This window comes from Lucilia sericata, unplaced genomic scaffold (genome assembly GCF_015586225.1).
Source record: "Lucilia sericata isolate MDLA Ls3-8-SP2 unplaced genomic scaffold, ASM1558622v1 Contig000146F_arrow, whole genome shotgun sequence".
NCBI classification, from domain to species: Eukaryota; Metazoa; Arthropoda; class Insecta; order Diptera; family Calliphoridae; genus Lucilia; species Lucilia sericata.
The window spans coordinates 40,946-60,165 of record NW_023994178.1 but is presented as its reverse complement, the minus strand read 5'-3'; the positions used below and the strand labels follow the sequence as shown (position 1 = coordinate 60,165).

The window sequence follows — 19,220 nt, the reverse complement described above, 5'->3', positions numbered from 1 at the left end:
ATATATATATATATATATATATATATATATATATATATATATATATATATATATATATATATATATATATATATATACATACATATATATATATATATAAGCTCTTCTGAACATATAGTTATATCTAATACTTCTTCTCCGATTCTATTGTCGAAGGTAGCTTTATTACCTAAGTTCGATGTGATCAAGTCTTTAGTATTAAGAAAATCCATAAGGGCTTGTCCCCTGCGATTGGTGTTTGTACGACCCCAAGCTACATGGTAGAAGTTGGCATCACAACCTATTACAATTTTCTTATTTTGCCTTTGTGCCTCTTCGACCAGTTTCATTAGCTCCGACGTTGTAGTGTCGGTAGTGTCGGAGAATCGAAAGGCAGGTAAACAGATGCAAGGTATATGTTGCCACTACCTTGCTTCAGTACCGTTGCATCCGATGTGGATAATCCTGTTGAGAGGACAAAACATAAATTCTTGTGACATAAGATACATGTTCTCGGTCGAGACCCTGTATCAGCGTAGAAAAGTTGGAAATTTACGTGATTTAATCCAGAAACCTTGTTGCGAATCGTCCAAGGTTCCTGGATTAAAGCTATATGTATCTTACCTGTGTTAATTTTAGCCATCAGAACATTGGTAGCCGTCTCGCTCCGATGGAGGTTTATTTGGATAACCTCAATCATTGTCATCCATTCAAACTGTCTTCCAGCGAGCTAGTGATCACATCCCCGCTCGTTGGATTCCGGGTAACCTGAAGTGGCTATTGATGCAGTGGGTACCATTGATGGCACTGCGGTGGCCTTATCAGGCATAGGAAGAGCATTCTTTTTAATCGACACTTTCCCAATTTTGGACAGCACTGCTGTTCTGTCTTCTGGCGAGTGAGTGATTTCATCCTCGCTTTTAGGATTTGAATCCTCCAAATTACCAGTACTTGCTAATGATGCTTTGGGTACCGTCTTAGGTGTTTTAGTGTCCATATCGGGGCCGGTTTTGACATCCCTTTCAATCGACACCTCCCCAATTTTGGAAAGGGCAGCTGCACCTTCTTTTGGCGAGTTAGTGGTATCTCCCTCGCATTTAGGATTTGACTCCTTAACGTTATCAGTAGTTGCTACTGATGCTGTGGTCTTAGGTATTTTAGTGTCCTTTTCGAGGCTTGTTGTAACAGCTCTTCCAATCGGCACCTTCCCAATTTTGAATATGACAGCTTCAGAGGCGAAGTAAGCCCTACCTTTATTCTTGGCAAGACTAGCCATAGATTTCTGGTCGATACCTATTACAAATAAAGTTCCCTCAGGTTCTTCTTTCCTGTAAAAGACGTCCCATTTTTCCACGGCCAGCTCAGCATTTTGACCGCCAAGAATTTCAAGTATACGTTCATTAGCCAGTTTACTGCCTCGCTCGCTCGCTCTTCTTTGTCAGTCCCAGCTTAGCGCCGTCCCAGGGAGGAGGGATACTTTCCACCAAGTTCTTTAGGGTGCTCACACATTGGTGAGATGCCAACCTCATCAACATCATGCCCATTCTGAACTCGCAGCTCACGTTCTCTATTGGTTGTTGGCCCTTTGAAGCGATTGCGTGGTCCACTATCTTATTGTTCACCAGATCTTCTACCTTACTCTGTTGGTCTATTGGAATTTTGCCTGTCGGATTACCGGCATCGCAACTTTGGCGTAAGACGGCGGCTCTTTTCCTTTTCCACTGTCAAGCCTATCTTTCCTCGTTTTTCGGGGTTTCTTTTGGGGTACCCTTACATTCGAGGTTGATTTCACCGACGTGGTCGTCTTCGGGATATCTATCTTGGCGTTGTCACCCTTACTCTCAGGATTCTGACTTTAGGTTCGTCTGAGTGAAGTATGGCTTGGCTTCGACTGTGTATTAGAAGACGGGGAGCTCTTTTTCTTCTTTGGTTTATTCTCAGTTGTCAACTCTTCGGGAGACCTGATCCTCTTTGCCTCAGATCTTGTGAGAGAGTCCGATTTTTCCTTTGGAGTGTCGTTGGATTGACTAACTATAATTTCCTGAAGCATCTTTTTCAACTTCCTCCTCTGTGCTCCAGAAAGTCTTTTCTTAGTAATAGGTAGTTTAGCTATGCTATCACTCACCTCTTTCACCATTTGCTTTACTTCATCCTTTTTGGGATTTGCTATAATGGTGTTGTTATTATCATCTGAGGATTCAGAGGCGGAACCCTCACCTATATTTAAAGGCTGAGGTAGCTTAGAGCTCTCTCCGAGTTATTTAGGCTCTGCACCGTAACTTTCATCTTTTTATTTTTATTTTCCATGTTGTTTTTTTTTCCGGTTTTTGGTCCGCGGGTAATATAATATTCCCATGTGGTGGACAATCTGCCCTCCCTCAGCTTGATTCAAACTATCATATAGTCAGCCGAAATTCCGAAATATTTTAACAATTTGTTGAAAAAAGTGATTTTCTAAAAGAGAGGATATATGGGGACAAGGGTAAATATGGGCCTATCCTTATAAATTTTGGTACATGGTTTTACGTTTACATTAGAGTAATGTATGCTGGATTTCATCGTGATACTAGTGGTTATTAGTGAATTATTGACCTTAAAGTCATTTTCTGAAGGGAACTTTGTATAGGGGCTAGGGTCCAATAAAGTCCGATAATTATGAAAATTGGTAGTATTATTAAGACGTATATAGAACTAAGTTTTGCCGATTTTTGTAGAGATACTACAATATTTAACATAATTATGAACTCAAAAGCTCTTTCCGGGGGTTAGGGTTGTATGGGGGCTAGGTGAAATTTCAATAATTTCAATTTCAATAATTTTCAATAGGCCGATGGTCCAAATTTCATCAAAATATCCTGCATATTGCGACCTGTACCTTGCGCACAAGGTTTTCATGGACAGTCAGCCAGCCGGACAGACGCACGGACATGGCTTAATCGACGCAGAAAGTGATTCTGAGTTAATCGGTGGGTGCAGGACCAATATTTTTGTGCGTTACAAACATCAGCACAAACGTATAATACCCTACCCACTATAGTGGTGTAGGGTATAAAAATGAATGTGTGTTTGTTTCTATGTTTATATGTTTGTATGTTTGAACGTTATAGAGTACTAAACGGCTGAACCGATTTTCTTCAAATTTTCACAGCGTATTTCTGTATGTCTAGAATAGGTAATAGGCTACTTTTTATTTTGAAATTTCAAGTGAGCGAGGAGCCACGCCCATATTAAGAAAATATCAAATCCGTATATTTGAGATACTCGGGGGAGTTTTCCCGTTTTTCCTACCGAGCGCGTCCCCGGGTGGCGGATAGGGGGTGGTGATGGACCATTTGTCCTTTCCCAGCTTTAATTTCACTTAAGCTGAGGGAGGGCAGATTCTCCACCACCTGGGAATATTATATTCCCTGCGGACCAAAAAACTGGAAAAAACAAATATGGAAAATTAAAATAAAAAGATAAAAGTTACGGTGCAGGGCCTAAATAACCCAGTACCGGCGGCAAGTGTTGATCTACTCGCGAGTCACGTGTCGTCGTCATCCAGCAATCGTGAGCAAAATACTACTATGGAGGTGGGTACCTTGGCCTCCGTGGCGGACAATGCGTCAAGTGTACAGCATGCCACTGGCAAAAATATAGGGGTGAAAGAGAAGGATGTACTCGGAGTGAGCTCTAAGCTACCTCAGCCTTTAAATATAGGCTACCTCAGCCTTTAAATATAGGTGAGGGCTCCGACTCTGAATACTCAGATGATAATAATAACACCATTATAGCAAATCCCAAAAAGGATGAAGTAAAGCAAATGGTGAAAGAGGTGAGTGATAGCATAGCTAAACTACCTATTACTAAGAAAAGACTTTCTGGAGCACAGAGGAGGAAGTTGAAAAAGATGCTTCAGGAAATTATAGTTAGTCCATCCCACGACACTCCAAAGGAAAACTCGGACTCTCTCACAAGATCTGAGGCAAAAAGGATCAGGTCTCCCAAGGATTTGACAACTCAGAATAAACCTAAGAAGAAAAAGAGCTCCCCGTCTTCTAATACACAGTCGAAGCCAAGCCATACTTCACTCAAAGGAACCTCAAGTGAGAATCCTGCGAGTAAGGGTGACAACGCCAAGCCAGATATTCCGAAGACGAACACGTCTGCGAAATCAACCTCGAAGGTATGGGTATCTCAAAAGAACCCCCGAAGAACGAGGAAGGAGAAGCTAGACGGAGGAAAAGGAAAAGAGACGCCATTTTACGCCAAAGTTGCCAGAAGAAGACACCGGGACGATCTCTGCTATGCAGTTTACGATGCCGGTAATCCGACAGTCAAAATTCCAATAGACCAACAGAGTAAAATAGAAGACCTGGTCAACAATAAGATAGTGGACCATGCAATCGCTTCAAAGGGCAAACAACCAATAGAGAGCGAGAGCTGCGAGTTCAGCATAGGCGTGATGTTGTTGAGGTTGGCATCCCACCAATGTGTTAGCACCCTAAAGAACTTGGTGGAAAGTATCCCTCCTCCCTGGGACGGCGCTAAGCTGGGTCTGACAAAGAAGAGTGAGCTTCCGGTGCTCCACTGTCTACATAAAAGTAAACTGGCTAATGAACGTATACTGGAAATTCTTGGAGGTCAAAATGCTGAGCTGGCCGTGGAAAAATGGGATGTCTTTTACAGGAAAGAAGAACCTGAGGGAACTTTATTTGTAATAGGTATCGACCAGAAATCCATGGCTTGTCTTGCCAAGAATAAAGGTAGGGCTTACTTCGCCTCTGAAGCTGTCATATTCAAAATTGGGAAGGTGCCGATTGGAAGGGCTGTTACAACAAGCCTCGAAAAGGACACTAAAAAACCTAACACCACAGAATCAGTATCCACTACTGATAACGTTGAGGAGTCAAATCCTAAAATCGAGGATGTTACCATTAACTCGCCAGAAGAAAGTGTAGTTGCCCTTTCCAAAATTGGGAAGGCACCGATTGAAAGGGCTGTCAAAACCGGCCCCGACAAGGACACTAAAACACCTAAGACAGTACCCAAAGCATCATTAGCAAAAATAAAATACTGCTATTCCTATGCCTGATAAGGACACCACAGTGCCATCAACAGTACCCACTGCATTAATAGCCACTTCAGGCTACCCGGAGGAGTCAAATCCAAAGAGCGAGGAGGTGATCACCAACTCGCTGGAAGACAGTTTAATGGATGACCATGATTGAGGTTATCCAAATAAACCTCCATCGGAGCGAGACAGCTACCAACGCTCTGATGGCTAAAATTAACACAAGTAAAATACATATAGCTTTAATCCAGGAACCTTGGACGATTCGCAACAAGGTTTCTGGATTAAATCACGTAAATTTCCAACTTTTCTACGCTGATACAGGATACTGTCACAAGAACTTATGTTTTCTCCTCTCAACAGGATTACCTACATCGGATGCAACGGTGCAGAAGCAAGGTCGTGGCAACATATTCCTTGCATCTGTTTACCTGCCCTTCAATTCTCCGACACTAGCACCAACGTCGGATCTGATGAAACTGGTTGAAGAGGCACAAAGGAAAAATAAGAAAATTGTAATAGGTTGTGATACCAACTCCCATCATGTAGCTTGGGGTAGTACAAACACCAATCGCAGGGGACAAGCCCTCATAGATTTCCTTAATACTAAAGACTTCATAACATTGAACTTAGGTAATAAAGCTACCTTCGTCAATAGAATCAGAGAAGAAGTATTAGATATAACTATATGTTCAGAAGAGCTTATAAACGAAATTCAGGATTGGAGAGTTTCGGACGAGCACTCCTTTTCTGACCATCGGTACATAAGATTCAAAATACTAAGCCACCACCAAAGCCGATAAAGTTTCGGAATAAATCTAAAACTAATTGGACAATGTTCGGGACCTTACTAAAGAACCGTTTAGGTCAGGACACTTTTCAATGTCAACATAAAGAGGATATAGGTGCCAAAGTGGAAACGTTCACAAGTGCCCTGGTTGAATCGTTCGAGGACAGCTGCCCTCTGCGAGAGCGGAGATCTGCCCAGGAGAAATTCTGGGTAACTGGGGAGATCCGGAATCTTGGGAAGACTCTTCGCAAACTATTTAACCGGACACGGCGTAAGAAGACCGCAGTATACTGGGATGAGTATCGTAATAAACTTAGTGAATATAAGTAAATCGTTCGAAATGCCAAACGAGATAAAAAAATTCCTATCCAAAACTCATGTCCAACCAGAATCTATGGTCGATGATGCGGGCAGGAGGCTGGAGGATATGGAGGAGACAATGAAACTCCTAATGGACTGTCATTTCCCACCCGGTATATCGAATAACATAGATGAACGGAAATAGTTATTACATCTGACATGGTTAAAGGGACAATCAAGAGCTTTGCTCCCTATAAAGCTGCAGGGCCGGATATAGTTAAAAGATAAATGGACGAAATCGGAAGGTCCGGATGCATGGGGAAGTTATGAGCTAAAAGACCCAAATAGGGAGGTCCGGTTATATGGGGGCTAGGGCAAAACTTGGGCCGATCCTTATAAAATTTATTGTTGGGAATTATGTTTATATAAAACTCATTTGTGCCAAATTTAATCTTGACACTAGTGTTTATATGTGAATTGTGGACATTCAAGTCATTTTCTGAGGGTGACTTTGTATGGGGGCTAGTGTCAAATAATGCCCGATCTTTACAAAAATCACTATAAATACTAAACCATATATAAAACTAAATTTTGCCAATTTTTGTAGAGATAGTAGATCATTTAACATAATTATGAGGTCAAAAGCCCTATTCGGGGGTCCGGTTGTATGAGGGCTAGGTGAAACAATGGGCCGATATCAACCAATTTCAATAGCATTCGTCCTTGAAAGGAGAAGCGCATGTTCCAAATTTCATCAAATTATCTCAAAAATTGCGACATGTAGAGTGCGCACAAGGTTTACATGGACAGACAGACGGACGAATAGACGGACATAGCTTAGTCGACTCAGGAAGTGATTCTGGTATACTTTAAGGTGGGTGTAGGACCAATATTTTTGGGTGTTACCGACATCAGCACAAACGCATAATACCCTCCCCACTATAGTGGCGTAGGGTATAGTAAGGGTTCTAATTTAAACGTTAAAAACCCTCGTAAACTGTGAAACCTGTGCATGTTTCCATTCTCGCAATTGAATTGTATGGGAATTGATGAACAGTCTCTGCGTTTAATAGAACCGCTCTGTATTGAACACTTTTTTACTAAAGCACTTGAATATTCACATTTTAAAAGGATTTTTCTATAATTTTTTGATTAAAAATTAAATTTTTATTTTTTAATTTCATTTGACATATTTTTAAAATGTTTACAAATATTGTAATTGAACAGAATTTGAAAAGGGGTTTCATGAAACAAATCGAATAAACTTGCACACTTGCACAAATGGGAAACATAAGCATTTAAATGAAAACCCTTAATGTTTTTGAAGTGAATTCTGAAAGTAATAATAAGCTTAGTGTTAAAAATCGCAACTTTCAATGACCGATAACATAAAGTTTGACCTGTCAACGCCAAACGGTTTGGGGGTTTTAATTCTCTAACCTAGTACTTATCATGAGAATTTTTGACCCCCCAGACCATGACCCTCATTTTGTTGCATAGTGTAATCAACAAATTCATTGGTCTCATAAAATTCAATGTCATCATTTTTTATTAAATTTGACTTTGTAAGACCAATGTACTTTGTTGTCGTTTTTGAAAACACTTCCGACATTAGGTTCTATGATAACTCCGATTCTGATTTACATTTTTTTAAATTAATGACTCCAAGCAATATAATTTTAATTGAAGCTTTACCAATTAAAATTACTTGTTATTGTAATTAAAGTTTTGTAATTGAAGTTTTGCTAATTACAATTATTTGTAATTACAATTGGAGAATTCTAATTACAATTACTTGTTATTTGTAATTATTAATAATCTAATAACAATTTGTTATTGCTCAATTACACATTACAAGTATGTAATTGTAATTGCAAAAACATCAATTACAATTACATGTAATTGGTTATTGCACAATTACACATTACAAGTAATTGATCATGTAATGAATTACTTTGAGTAATCACTAAAAAACCGCTATGTGAATCCCTTTACACGAATTAAATTTTAATTAGCTAATTGGCAAATTGGTTTAAATTTAATCTCAAAATAAAATTGACAAATAAAATCTCAGTTTTCTTTTAAAAAGGTAAATTTCCAAAAAGAAACAAATTTTAATCTAAAATGATTTCCTAAATCGATATAAGTAAAGAAGTTTAAATGAAATACAAATTATGATCTAAAATATTACTTTTAATTAAAATACCACAATTTCAAAATTAAAATTATCCATCCCTGTGTTTTAGTGAATGCGAGAGTATAAAATTTTCTCTTTTCTTATTTTTCTCTCTTGCAACAACTGACCAATCAATCAAAAACTTTTATTGTGATTTTCTAAAAAAGAAACAAAATTTTTACTTGAAAATGAAATTAATAACTATTCATATGTTTTAGAACCTACATATGCCGAAGTCGGTATTTTTATACTCAATCGACAAAATCATACTTGTTTCTTAGGGAAGTGGGGAAATAACTTGGGTATTTTTATCACTGATAGAGGACATCAAAAACTACTAGACGCATGGAGGGCAGGGGAAATTCCACTTCCTACGTTTTCTAGAACCATTTATTTTCGAATTTTGTGATTTTGTATAATTGCACAACTTTGACCCACTAGTTCCCCACCTAATATTAACGAAAAAATTATTTTAAATATGTACATAGATTGATTCTTACATTACGCAGTGAGACAAAATAAACGAAAGTTTAAATACCTGGGTAATGGTACTAATTTTCTGAAGGGTGGATCCGAAGTTTACCTTCAAAATCTATAAATACGCGTAAAAACCGGTTTCTTGTATATTTCAGCACTTATAATCCAGTACCTTAGTTGAATATAACCGATTTTAAGTTTCTCAACCGATTTATAAAGCAAAAGCAGAGACCTTCATAATGTCATATATGATGTAAAGAAATATCTGTGCATTTTATGGGCAACCGTGTTTGTGATTTTACTTTTGCACTGTTTTCAAAGTTTGGAGATGTTTTTACAAAGTATTTTATATAGGAACCGTACTATTCATTAATGCATTAGAAAACTATGTCTATTCATGAGTAAAATCTATTAGCAATTGACGACGTTATTGATCTTTTTCTTAATACAAAAGTGGTCAAAAACTGATTTTCTGAAAGAAGCTTTATATGGGCCGATCCTCATAAAATTTTGTGGAAGGTTAATATTTATATAAGGTTATTAATGAAGAATTTCATTGTGATATTAATATAATTAATAGAATTGTTGAATTAAAGCACACATCGGCAGAGCGTAAAATTTTCTTTCCACACTAACACTACTTCACTTTGTGTTTTTGCATTCCATGCACTGAAAGAAAAGTTTACAAAATTTTTTAGTGTTTTTGTTGTAGTGAGTTCACTACTTTACAGTGTACTGTATTATAAATAACAAAAAAACATTAAAATTTCTGGATTTTTTATGAATAGGATTGGAAAAAATTTAAACACGGCCTATTATTTTTGAACATTGCTCTCGGAAATGCATTTATTTGCAATTTTAGATACAAAATGAATCTTAATATATACTCCATGTAAATAAAAGTAAAGAAATAATGGAAGATTTTGAAAAATGAAACAAATAATGGATCGTTAGGTGTATAAAAATATCCTCCAACAACTTTTGCGCTCATATACAGTACTATAAATATCAATTAACTGACAATATTTACAGGATAATGTTGTAAATAGGCTTGTATATCAAGAATTAACATAGTAGCGGGTATTACATTTGTTTAGGAGTTTATGTCGTTTATTAAAATTCCCATTATTTTTTACAATTACTCAGAAAAAATTTTTTTTACGTATTTACTGATAATTTTTCTTGAGATATTTTAAAATTAAAATAAATATTAAATATCAAATATTCTCATATGCAAAAATAACTTTCGGCAAACAAGAACCTATCTTTATGTTTAACAACAGAGATTTCTCTATGTGTAACTCCATCAAAAAACTTCCAAGCTCTCATTATCTTAGTTTGGAAGTTACGTACGTGTGTTGGAAAATAAACCAGAGAGCTCAATTGAGAGCTCGCTGCGCTTGTATGAATTAAAGCCATTTTATGAAGGAGATGTTTTCGCAAAGTATTTTATATAGGAACATAACTATTTATTAATGCATTAGAAAACAATATCTACTCATGAGTAAAACGCAACATTTCTTTTTAAAATCCATTAGCAATTGACGACGTTATTGATCTTTTTCTTAATACAAAATTGGTCAAAAATTGATTTTCTGAAATAAGCTTTATATGGGGGACATGGTTAAATATGGGCCAATCCTTATAAAATTTTGTGAAAGGTTTATATTTATGTATATAAAGTTATTTATGAAGAATTTCATTGCGATATTAATATAATTAATAGAATTATTGAATTAAAGCCATTTTATGAAGGAGAGTTTGTATGGGGACTAGGGTCAAATAAGACTTATTTACTCATGAACTGATATAGTTTTATATTGCATTAATAAATAAAATGTTTCATATATAAAATACTATGTAAAAACATATCCAAACTTGCAAGACGGTGAAAAACTAAAATCAAAACTATGTTTGCCGATGAAATGCACACATAATTCTCTAAGTTATCTAAACATCATATATAAAGGCTTAAGCTTCTGCTTTTTGAACTTAAAATCGGTTGAGATTCAACTAAGTTACTGACGTATAAGCGCTTATAGGTACGAAAAACCGGATTTTAAGCGTTTTTCAAGATTTTGGAGGTGTTTGGAACATTTCAAAAACAGATTTTTGTTTTACTCGGATCCACCTTTCTTTTCTGAAAGTATCACTTCACAGATTTTTTATATCGCTCTTTTAGAATTTTTCTAAAATTGCTCTATTTTTACTTATTCGGCGTTAATTGGTTAATTAAAATACAAATGCAAACATTTTATGCATTAAGAGAATATAAACAAAATTAGATCTATTTAACGGTATGTTTAGAATTACAACACTACACATTTTTTCTTGAAAAAAACATCGTAATCAAACTTTATATTAATTTTAATTTATATTTTTCAGAATGAGCAAATTGAAGAAAGATCTAAAATAAATGTTAAGTTTAAATATGTATATAAATAAATAAATTTGAAAAATGTTTTTTATAATTTACAGAATCACAAAAGCAAATATGTACTAAGGTTCGAAACTAAGGCCGATCAAAGTTATAAAAAAAAATAGATTATAAAACACTCAATAACATGTTCCCTATTAAAAAATTAATGTTACAAAAAATGGATGAAAAAGCATCAATAATTGGAGAAGAACTATTTATTAATATTATAAATAAAAAAGTACGAATTTACTTGGAGACGAAATAATAATAAGATTTTTAATGTGATGGTGTCCAAAATAAAAAAACATTATGTTTGGGTAAATCTCTTTGAGCTTAAAGAAATGTTTGGATTAAATTGGATTTGGAAGCGTTGCTGAACTCCCTGAGCCGAAACAAAATCCATAGGTCACTGGTTGATCCGACCAAGAGTTTGGGTGAATCTCTTAAGGAAAAGGCAACAGGAAACGATGTTAAACTCTCTGAGCCTAATCAAAATCTCATATATTTGGTACTCAGAATAATTTAATAAAGATTATGAAAAGAAACGGAATAAATAAAACAAACAAAATTAGAATTTCTTTAAATTTTTTATTAAAGTGATGGACAACGAAATTCTTACCAAGGAATAGTGGACTGTGTGATGGCGATTATTTGTATTTAATTTATTTTATTGATTTTTTTTCACTTACTTTTGGTTCAAGTGTGTACTTGATATAATATTGTATTGAGAATACTTAAAATTTACTTCAAATTCAAATCTAATAGGCTTTGATTTTATTTATCAGAAAAATTTTAAAATTTGGAAGAAAATTCATTTCAAAAATACAATTGTACAAAGAAGGTAGCAAGAAAAAGAAACATTTTTGTTAAAAATTTTGTTATTCGACGAGTAAGATTTTTTTTTTTTATTTGAGTGCAAGGAATTTGTTTACGAGGAAAATACCATAATTAAATAAGTTTATTGGTAAGAGTAATATTGTCGTTTTCATGTAATACGGAAATTAATGAATTTTTATGTTTAGGAATTTAGAAATTACATATATTAATGTTATGGCCAGTAGTGCATTCTGATGGTTGAACTTTTGTTCCAAGAGAGAATTATTTTGTGTATAGTTGACTTATAAATCGGGAAAAGAAGCATTGTTTGGAATAATATATTAATTACCCAATATTGGAATTTACTAAAGTGCAACCCAAAAACGTTCAAAATTCTATCAAGGAGTGTCATAAAGACAGTGAAATTACTTTTTATTATTCTCTGGAAAGAGAATAGGAGGACCGACCAATCCTCCTATTCTAAATATTGGGGTGACCAGATAGAAGATTCGGTTGTACGCTTTATTATAGAATCAATAGCCTAAATTGTTAAAATAACGTTATAAAAGCTTTCATATATCACAATTTTTGTCCGAAATTTATATCTTTTCATTTGGAAATTTTGGATTTTATTTTATAATAGAATTTTTATCCGAAATTGTCTCATCTCCTAAATTCTAAATTGAAATTTTTGTCATTTTTGGTGTATTCATTTTAATTAATTCATTTTAATTGTTTATTTTTTTTTTTTACTTAAATCTATAAATATTTTTGAATAATATTCGTTAAAACATGGTCACCCAAAAATTAATGTAAAACCTTCGAAATTAATCTAAAAATTTAAAACCTATTTCATAAAGACACCTTACATACTAACTACATATATAAACATCTTCATAAACATATATACATATATAAACACATACTAAATTACTTAAACCCATCAAAATTTTTGAACTCAAACTCCGTGTTATAAACTTTTGGTTGACTCCTATTAATCCCAACTTCGAATAGTCTCAAGTCTTCTGGCGCCAGCTGACATCGAGGGACCAAATATTGTAAGTTGAATTTTCTTTTGTTTATCAACCAAAATTAATATACAATATAACTTAAAAATTAACGAAATATGAATATGGATTAATTGATCTTTGAGATTTAATTGTTTATTGATTATACTTTTTTATTCATATTACGTTTATTTGACACTATATTCTATACACCCTACACCATAATTTATATCATCCACCAATTTAAAAGAGAAAGAAAATATCTTGTTAAATTTTGTTGTTATAAATATATTAGTTGTTGTTTGAATGATTACCTTAATTATTTAGGGTGACCACTTATTTAGTTAAATTAGAGAACTTAATGTTTAAATAATATAATTTGATTAATTTAATTTTATTGATATTTTGAAATATTTATTTAAATTAATTGATAACTCCTTTAAAATAAATATTTAATTTTGTTCGTTTGTAATGATTTGAAACATGAATTTTTGATTTTTATTTGTTGCTACGAAAAGTGAAGAAATAGGTATGGGGTAGATAAATAGGGTATTCCGTATTTAGTTTTCATTGGGCTGACAATCTATATATTTTATCTGTCAGCAAGGAGGGAGGGTTTAGATCAGTGTAGCTACTTCCAACTTTAGCTACACGACATTCATCGACTACTAATTTTCTTTTATTCTTCTATTATATCGTGATGTTTTTTTTTTACTACCTAAGTTAAAATCTTTTGTTATGATTTCAATATTTACCTTATTTTATATTTGGGGAACTTAACACACCCACCCATACGACGAGCACAGCCGAAGTTAAAGGTAGTCCCTTTCCCAATCAATCATAACCATTCGGAATCGTTACAGAGATTTTTTTTTAATGGAGTTTCTGAATCTCCAGCAGCACCTGGATCTTCCGCATTAACGTTCTCCTGCTCAACGTGAGCCGGAATATCGTCAGTACTACGAACTAAAGGCATACTAACAAATCCTAATAAAAACAAAATTTACCGAAAACCTTACAAAATGAATCTAGTAGAGGAAACAAATTACAATAAGTATCCAAATAATGAAAGATTTCCAAATTGTTAACAAAAATGTTTTATTACACTTAGAAGAAAATATTACTACTACTCGGTGAAGAAAGTAAGTAGGGGTTTCAGAACAAAAAAAAAATAAAAAAAATAATAATTTAATCGAATATTTCGATTCCTCATCAACTACAGTATGAAAGAGAAGACAGAAGACAAAGGTGAACTCACTCAAACTTCCGGGAAATTTTCGACACAAGTCAAAATCTATGTCCGCTAGAAATTCGTGTGATAAAAACAGAAACATATTGGTTATCTGATGTTGGAAAGTAATCAAAACCATCAATATACTTTAAATCCAACACACCAGAAAATCAAAATGAAAGAAAAGTAATTTTGAAGAAGAAAAGAAAATCCAAATTATCATAAAAGAAAATAAAGAAGGAATTAACAGAAGAGTAAGAGTCGGACGACCATTGAACCAATATTAAACCAGATCAACTTCTCTAGCTCGAACCCAAACCCTGATAACTATTATCTCATAAAATGTCAATTTCGGAATTGAAAGTCGTATACACAACAAACAATTACATCCAAATTGGCAAATAATAAAAAAATAGTTAAAGAAATAAAAATTAAAGTAAAGTAAGAGATATCCATATATCTATGTTCCACACAATAGGATTCAAAGGGCCCTCAGCATCTAGATGTCATTGCACTATAGAATTTCTAAACTTACGACAACTGAGGCCCCACGTTGGGCGCCAAAAATCTCTGTAACGATTCCGAATGGTTATGATTGATTGGGAACGGGACTACCTTTAACTTCGGCTGTGCTCGTCGTATGGGTGGGTGTGTTAAGTTCCCCAAATATAAAATAAGGTAAATATTGAAATCATAACAAAAGATTTTAACTTAGGTAGTAAAAAAAAACATCACGATATAATAGAAGAATAAAAGAAAATTAGTAGTCGATGAATGTCGTGTAGCTAAAGTTGGAAGTAGCTACACTGATCTAAACCCTCCCTCCTTGCTGACAGATAAAATATATAGATTGTCAGCCCAATGAAAACTAAATACGGAATACCCTATTTATCTACCCCATACCTCTTCACTTTTCGTAGCAACAAATAAAAATCAAAAATTCATGTTTCAAATCATTACAAACGAACAAAATTAAATATTTATTTTAAAGGAGTTATCAATTAATTTAAATAAATATTTCAAAATATCAATAAAATTAAATTAATCAAATTATATTATTTAAACATTAAGTTCTCTAATTTAACTAAATAAGTGGTCACCCTAAATAATTAAGGTAATCATTCAAACAACAACTAATATATTTATAACAACAAAATTTAACAAGATATTTTCTTTTAAATTGGTGGATGATATAAATTATGGTGTAGGGTGTATAGAATATAGTGTCAAATAAACGTAATATGAATAAAAAAGTATAATCAATAAACAATTAAATCTCAAAGATCAATTAATCCATATTCATATTTCGTTAATTTTTAAGTTATATTGTATATTAATTTTGGTTGAAAAATCTCTGTAACGATTCCGAATGGTTATGATTGATTGGGAACGGGACTACCTTTAACTTCGGCTGTGCTCGTCGTATGGGTGGGTGTGTTAAGTTCCCCAAATATAAAATAAGGTAAATATTGAAATCATAACAAAAGATTTTAACTTAGGTAGTAAAAAAAAACATCACGATATAATAGAAGAATAAAAGAAAATTAGTAGTCGATGAATGTCGTGTAGCTAAAGTTGGAAGTAGCTACACTGATCTAAACCCTCCCTCCTTGCTGACAGATAAAATATATAGATTGTCAGCCCAATGAAAACTAAATACGGAATACCCTATTTATCTACCCCATACCTATTTCTTCACTTTTCGTAGCAACAAATAAAAATCAAAAATTCATGTTTCAAATCATTACAAACGAACAAAATTAAATATTTATTTTAAAGGAGTTATCAATTAATTTAAATAAATATTTCAAAATATCAATAAAATTAAATTAATCAAATTATATTATTTATACATTAAGTTCTCTAATTTAACTAAATAAGTGGTCACCCTAAATAATTAAGGTAATCATTCAAACAACAACTAATATATTTATAACAACAAAATTTAACAAGATATTTTCTTTCTCTTTTAAATTGGTGGATGATATAAATTATGGTGTAGGGTGTATAGAATATAGTGTCAAATAAACGTAATATGAATAAAAAAGTATAATCAATAAACAATTAAATCTCAAAGATCAATTAATCCATATTCATATTTCGTTAATTTTTAAGTTATATTGTATATTAATTTTGGTTGATAAACAAAAGAAAATTCAACTTACAATATTTGGTCCCTCGATGTCAGCTGGCGCCAGAAGACTTGAGACTATTCGAAGTTGGAATTAATAGGAGTCAACCAAAAGTTTATAACACGGAGTTTGAGTTCAAAAATTTTGATGGGTTTAAGTAATTTAGTATGTGTTTATATATGTATATATGTTTATGAAGATGTTTATATATGTAGTTAGTATGTAAGGTGTCTTTATGAAATAGGTTTTAAATTTTTAGATTAATTTCGAAGGTTTTACATTAATTTTTGGGTGACCATGTTTTAACGAATATTATTCAAAAATATTTATAGATTTAAGTAAAAAAAAAAAAAAATAAACAATTAAAATGAATTAATTAAAATGAATACACCAAAAATGACAAAAATTTCAATTTAGAATTTAGGAGATGAGACAATTTCGGATAAAAATTCTATTATAAAATAAAATCCAAAATTTCCAAATGAAAAGATATAAATTTCGGACAAAAATTGTGATATATGAAAGCTTTTATAACGTTATTTTAACAATTTAGGCTATTGATTCTATAATAAAGCGTACAACCGAATCTTCTATCTGGTCACCCCAATATTTAGAATAGGAGGATTGGTCGGTCCTCCTATTCTCTTTCCAGAGAATAATAAAAAGTAATTTCACTGTCTTTATGACACTCCTTGATAGAATTTTGAACGTTTTTGGGTTGCACTTTAGTAAATTCCAATATTGGGTAATTAATATATTATTCCAAACAATGCTTCTTTTCCCGATTTATAAGTCAACTATACACAAAATAATTCTCTCTTGGAACAACAGTTCAACCATCAGAATGCACTACTGGCCATAACATTAATATATGTAATTTCTAAATTCCTAAACATAAAAATTCATTAATTTCCGTATTACATGAAAACGACAATATTACTCTTACCAATTAACTTATTTAATTATGGTATTTTCCTCGTAAACAAATTCCTTGCACTCAAATAAAAAAAAATCTTACTCGTCGAATAACAAAATTTTTAACAAAAATGTTTCTTTTTCTTGCTACCTTCTTTGTACAATTGTATTTTTGAAATGAATTTTCTTCCAAATTTTAAAATTTTTCTGATAAATAAAATCAAAGCCTATTAGATTTGAATTTGAAGTAAATTTTAAGTATTCTCAATACAATATTATATCATGTACACACTTGAACCAAAAGTAAGTGAAAAAAAAATCAATAAAATAAATTAAATACAAATAATCGCCATCACAACTGTCTAATCTGAAGTTAGATTTTGATCTGGCGCAAATAAGCATTTATGATATTTAGGAACCATAACATTACTTTTAGAACACTGCACAGTGGTATAGGAAAAAAAAAAGAGGGAAATAATTCGGTAACTTCTAAACGGTTAATCCGATATTAATGAAATTTGGTATGCACAAAGAGGAGGTGTTGTCGAGTTTAGGTTTTGAATTTGGACCTTATAGGCCAACCAGGGGCCCGGCGGGGGGTCCTCAAATTAGGACACCTCGGCTATGTTAAATTTTTAAAACGATCCTATTTCTTCATTTGAGTTCCGATTTAAAAAAAATTTCGTATATAGAATATCCTCATCGAGCACTATAAAAAATGTCGTCGTAGCAGTAAATTATCTCTTATAGTTTAGGAGATATTCGCATTTGAATATTAAAATTTTAAAATTTTTACCGTCCTTACTTTAGTTTTTTTGATAATAGCAGGTCCAAATATTTCCGATTTTCGCCATTTTTTTTTTTATTTGCTTAACAACAAGTTTATATACCAAGCAGTGAAAGAATTATGTAAAAATCATGACTGAGTCCAAAGTTATAGGCATTTAAATTTAAAAAATTAAAAAACGGCGATTTTTTGTCATTTTTTTGGGAAAAAAGTATCTTTTTCTTTTTAAGTTATCTAAAAAGTTTCTAAGAAGATGTATATAGAATTTATACTTTTTGGAAAGCTGACTTTACATAAAATACGATAAATGAAACAAAACCTAAAAATTTTTGATACCGAGGGGACCAGGTCCATCCAAAAAAACCCTATTTTTTATGGAAAATTAAATTTTGAGCAAAAATTCTCAAATCGCATAGTCGATATCAAATTATAGTGACCTGTTTTATATGACCCAATAAGTTCTTAATCATTTTGTAACGGGTTTCGATAACCCCGCCCCTGGTATGGATATAATAGGCAAAAACCAAAAAATCCCATTTTTGGGATTTTTTAAAACTTTTTTGGGAATTCCGGGATTTCTAATAAGAAAATTCGAAATTTTTATTTAATTTTGGATTTTGAGTAAAAAAATCTACCTAACTGTAAAATTTCATCAAAAAATATTCATAAATAAAATTTTTATTGCAATTTGAAAAATTTGTATCTTCGCAAAAACTGAATAAAAAACATTTTTTAATTTTTTTTAAAAAAAGTATTCCGCGATTTTTTTAATTTTCAAAAATTATATACAGTTTTGAAAAATAGACAAAATTACCTTTCCATTGATATATAACATGCCTACCTAATGTTTTTTAAGTGACAAATTAATTAGGGAAAACTCAACATCTTTTAGAAAATTTACCTAGCACTATTATTTTCATCCATATATGTAACAAATTTAAGAGTTAACCTTATGGATGAAAATAATAGTGCTAGGCAAATTTTCTAAAAGATGTTGAGTTTTCCCTAATTAATTTGTCACTTAAAAAACATTAGGTAGGCATGTTATATATCAATGGAAAGGTAATTTTGTCTATTTTTCAAAACTGTATATAATTTTTGAAAATTAAAAAATTCGCGGAATACTTTTTTTAAAAAA

The 19,220-nt window shown here is 32.5% G+C and overlaps 1 long non-coding RNA gene across 1 annotated transcript in view; it reads left to right on the top strand.

Annotated features, from left to right (window-relative positions):
* Positions 1 to 11,757, top strand: part of LOC119601174 — a 53,553-nt gene extending 41,796 nt beyond the window's left edge. The window contains exon 2 of the long non-coding RNA XR_005231187.1: positions 11,254 to 11,757. This is a non-coding gene — a long non-coding RNA (uncharacterized LOC119601174). The remainder of the gene's footprint in view (positions 1 to 11,253) is intronic.
* Positions 11,758 to 19,220: the final 7,463 nt, after the last annotated feature.